At 37.0% G+C, this 4,923-nt stretch overlaps 1 protein-coding gene across 1 annotated transcript in view; it reads left to right on the top strand.

The window, feature by feature from the left end:
- The window catches only part of NRG1 (neuregulin 1), a 1,165,780-nt gene that overhangs the window by 942,016 nt on the left and 218,841 nt on the right, over positions 1-4,923 (top strand). The window lies entirely within an intron of this gene.

A 4,923-nucleotide genomic window follows, 5' to 3' on the forward strand; every position in this document is an offset into this window, starting at 1 on the left:
AGGGAGAAAGATGTGGCAGTCTGCTTCCATAAAGATTACAGCCTTGGAAACCCCATGGGGCAGTTCTGCTCTGTCCTATAGGGTTGCTATGAGTTGGAATCGACTTGAGGGTAATGTTTTTTTCTCCCCATATGGTTTCTTCTAACATTTGGTCTTCTTTCAGTAATTTAACTTCAGTTATGCTTTATATATTATTTTAAGTAATACACTAATGACAACTTCAAAAAAAATTCTTATAAATTCTGGTAATGAAAATGGCTTAAAGTACTGTCTAAAATGAACTTGGGATAGAGACTAATTGAAGCAGTGGCATTTGTTCCAGTAAATAGATGGGCTCATGTAATAGCTCATAAAGTGAATTCAGCATACATTTCAGTGCCAGTACAGTTAACGTTTTCCCTTGGAAAGAAAAGTAATAAATTTCTGCTACAGAACAGAACTGGTATTTTTTTTTTTGACCTGTTAGCAAACTGTTATTATCCTGCTTTATCTTAGCCACCACATTTCTGCAGAGAGATTACAGGGACATGAGTGGGAAATACGGGCAGTGGCAAATAATCTTGGCTTTGTTTTAAGGAATAATATGGAAAAAAAAAATCTTTATTCAGTTTCACAGTACCCATCAACCCAATTTTTCTATTGTTTTCTGAGTGTGAATTTTATTGTCAAGTAAAAATGAGATGGTCTGTATTACTTTATAAATAAGGTTAAAATTTTGAGGAATACCGATATTTTAAAGTATAATACGTGTGCGATTTACAACTCTTCTGATTATTATACATAATCATATGATTTTGAAGACTTAAATTACACTTTTAAAGGATACGGCAGTCTCTTTAGCTATCCTGTAGTAAATCTAAAACCAGTCCTTAAAAAGAAGAGCCTAAATTCCAATTTGGATTGATTTTTTTTTTTAGAACAATTAAATTTTATACATTATGGTGAAGTATTTTGATTACTGGGTATCTGCATAGATAAATCTGCTGCACAAGAGTTGTTTAAAGTATTGAAAAGCAAAGATGTCACTTTGAGGACTAAGGTGCGCGTGACCCGAGCCGTGGTATTTTCAATTGTCTCATGTGCTTGGGAAAGCTGGACAATGAATAAGGAAGACTGAAGAAGAATTGACACCTTTGAATTATGGTGTTGGTGAGCAATATTGAATATACTGTGGACTGCCAGAAGAGCAAACTAATCTGTCTTGGAAGAAGTACAGCCAGAGTGCTCCCTAGAAGCGAGGATGGCGAGACTTCATCTCACGTACTTTGAACATGTCATCAGGAGGGACCAGTCCGTGGAGAAGGACATCAAACTTGGTAAAGTAGAGGGTCCGTGAAAAAGAGGAAGACCCTTAACGAGATGGATCGACACAGTGGGTACAACGATGGGCTCCAACATAACAGTGATTGTGAGGATGGTGCAGGACCGGGCAGTGTTCTGTTGTTTAGTACGTGGGGTCTTTATGAGTTGGAACTGACTCGACAGCACCTAACAACAACGTATAGATTTAAGGACTCCAAAATTGAAAGTTGAAATATCATGCATGTTTTATTATTTCTTCAAAAAATGTATTTCAACTTTACATAAAAGAGTATGAATATCGATTATGCTTAGGAAAATTTCTTTGTTAAAGTCTGAAAATTTTATAACTTAATTTTTTTATTCCTTAGCTGTTCTATGTATCATTTAATCAGGAATTTTCATTTGTATGCAGTAATAGAAAACCATACTCACATGTGAGCTGATAGAATTGCATACTGTGAAAACATTACAAAAGAAGAAAAAAATAGTCTGCAGGTATTTAAAAGAAGACTAATGTTCGTAACAAGAGAACTGGCTTTTGTAGACATAAATACAGACGTTGCTATCTAATGTTTACAAATACATGTTTTGTAAATTGGATGTTCTTTCTATTCTTAAGTTTGTCAGGACGTACAAAGTTTTCTGGTTGTCACTGTGATGTCTCCTCTCCCCGTCCTAATCACATTCCTTGCACTGTCCGTTATATTGGAGCCCTGGTGGCATAGTGGTTAAGAACTCAGGCTACTAACCAAAAGGTCGGTGGTTCAAATCCACCATCCACTCCGTGAAAACCCTTTGGAGCAGTTCTGCTCTGTCATATACAGTTGCTATGAGTCATAATTGACTCAATGGCACACAACAACAACAACTCCGTTATATTGGAGAACAGTTAGGTAACTTGCTCCAATAGTTGATACAACCTAGGCTGTAGGATAAGAGAAATTGTAATGGACACGGCACACTAAAGTTTAGTGCCTACAATGTGAACATTTGTATTATGTTCAACATGAGGTAGTATACGAAGACTGTTTTTTTTTTTTTTCGTTGATCTGCCCTTGCCCAGGAAACCCTGGTAGCGTAGTGATTAAGTGTTACAGCTGCTAACCAAAAGGTTGGCCGTTTGAATTCACCAGGTGCTCCTTGGAAACTCTATGGGGCAATTCCACTCTGTCCTGTAGGGTCGCTATGAGTCAGAATCAACTTGATGGCAACGGGTTTGGTTTTTGGTTTTACCCTTGCCCGTAACTCCACCTTGGAAAATTTATTTTCCAGTGATGAGCTTATACTATGTTAGGGTTAACCACTAACCAGTTGCCGTGGAGTGCATGCCGACTCATGGCAACCCCATGTGTGTCAGAGTAGAACTGCGCTCCAGAGGGTTTTCAATCATTGATTTTTTTGTAAGTAGATCACCAGGCTTTTCTTCTGGTGTACCCTGGGTAGACTGAAACCTCCAACCTTTCTGTTAGCAGCCAAGCACATTAACTCTTTGCACCATCCAGGAACTCTAGATTAAAGGTGATGGATATTTAAATGAAAGAAGTTCTGTTTGTTTCTTTTTTTTTTTGGCTTGTTTTCTGTATCTATGCAATATACCAGTAGATAGTATAAAGACTTTTTTGGAGAGAGGCCAATGTCATATCCATTTGTAGCCTCAGTTAAGGTTGTTCTTAAGCTCGAGAAAGCACCTGTGTAGTCAGAAATTGATATGCGGTCCAAACGGAACATTTTGAGACATTGTTCTGATAATGCTGTTACAACCTTGTATTGTATTTATGCTAATTTGAATATTTTAATTTTTCTCTGAACCTTCTGGAGTGAGGGGAGTAAAAGCATGGATGGCATTTTGAGTCATCATCTATATATTCCACAGGGGATGGAATGAAACAAAATCCTAAAAAGAACATGACTGGGCTCAAGCCCTCCTGGGAGATGCCGCACTCCTGACAGCGTTTATCTGGACTTCTCTAAATCCACAATATCCTGACTTCTGTAGCAGTCTAGAACTCAGTGCTTCTTTGCCTTCTTCCTGGCCTTTTCGTCTTAAAAATAAAAGTCTCTTATCTGAATGTGACCACTAAAATGGAAAGGAAAAGACAAACCAGTTCTACTAGGTCCTATGTAGCAGGCCACATGAGGATTTTTGTACTTGGATACAGTGCAGTTCAGATCATATCGTTATGAATGCTGGACTTTGAGTAGCACCAAGTGGCTGTCTCTGCAACTCGTGTATAGTGACCTGCTTGGTGACTGCTGCGTTAGTTTCAGGGCAGGAGGGACCAGCTCTTGTCCTGGCTCTCCCACGCACTCTGGTGGAGGTCAGATCAGAGCAGTGGTTGAGAGGCAAGCCTCGGCTCTGTCCTCAGAGTGCATGGATGTGAAGACTGACTCGGCCATCTCCCCCGTATAACTCTGGGTGGCGTCAGAAACTCTTCAAGCCTCAGTTTGCACGTTTATAAATTGTGAAAAATATTACATAACACATGTGGTAGTGATGAGGTGTTTAGGATAGTGCCTGCTACAGATTAAGAACTAAATATTAGTCTTATTGGGTTTAAATGTTAAATACAATCTAAGCATTTCCAGCATTTGTTCATCTAATGGTATGTCCTTGCTATGTATGTCTGCATCCATGTTGTCCGAATTTTAATCCCCTAGAAGTTAATTTTATACACAGGGTCCTGTACACAGAGGTTCACTGTAAATATGTTGACAATACATACAAAAACATTATTTGGTATAGATTCTATACCTTTGGACCATTGGTGAGAGTTGGGTATCAAATATATAATACATTCATAAAAAGATAAGCTGAACATTCTTAACCTCAAGTTTAGATTGCAATTTGGCCTATGAACTCATCTTTAGAGAATGGACTAACACTAACAGTAATGTTTTAGCTTCTTGGTACAATAATATATTACGTGCACAGTGGTATTTTCTCCTGTCTGTTTATCCATCTGTCCATCCGTCTGTCCATCTATCCATCCATCCGTCCGTCTGTCCTTCTTTAGTCTTTTAAAAATACGTGCCAATTATTTCTTTAGATGTAACTTTCCCATTCTTTATCTCCCATGTCTTGAGATAAATAACGGGTCATTAGATTACATTGTATTGTGCATAGTACCTAGTGAAATACTTTGCATACAGATGTTTACAGAATAGATAAGAATCAATTTTATATATATGTTTATTGACTTATTTCTTGAGGCATAAGGATAGATACCTATAGTTTATGTGTTGATTTGATTGTAACATACTGTGTTGCGAGGTAAGGTAGTAAGTTCATTGCCTGATAAAATTTTGCATTTCTATATTAAATAGATGTTATTTCTGTGTATATATATGTAAACCTGTTTTTATGTTTTTTAGTATCTTGTCTCTTCTCTGTCAACAGAATGAAATAGAAGTGCAGTATTGGTATGAAGCTCTGTATTTCATTATTTAAAATTAAATTATTCCCTTTCCATTTCATTATTTAAAATTACAGCATTCCCTTTACATACTTTAATTTGTTTTTTAAATAAATAAAAAAAGTGTCCTGTCTTGAAGCCCATGAGAAGGTAGATTTTTACAAACAGTTATAATAGCAGTAATATTGAACATTATTGTCATCTATTT

The sequence above is a fragment of the Trichechus manatus genome, unplaced genomic scaffold, assembly GCF_000243295.1.
Source record: "Trichechus manatus latirostris isolate Lorelei unplaced genomic scaffold, TriManLat1.0 scaffold00109, whole genome shotgun sequence".
Classification (NCBI taxonomy): Eukaryota; Metazoa; Chordata; class Mammalia; order Sirenia; family Trichechidae; genus Trichechus; species Trichechus manatus.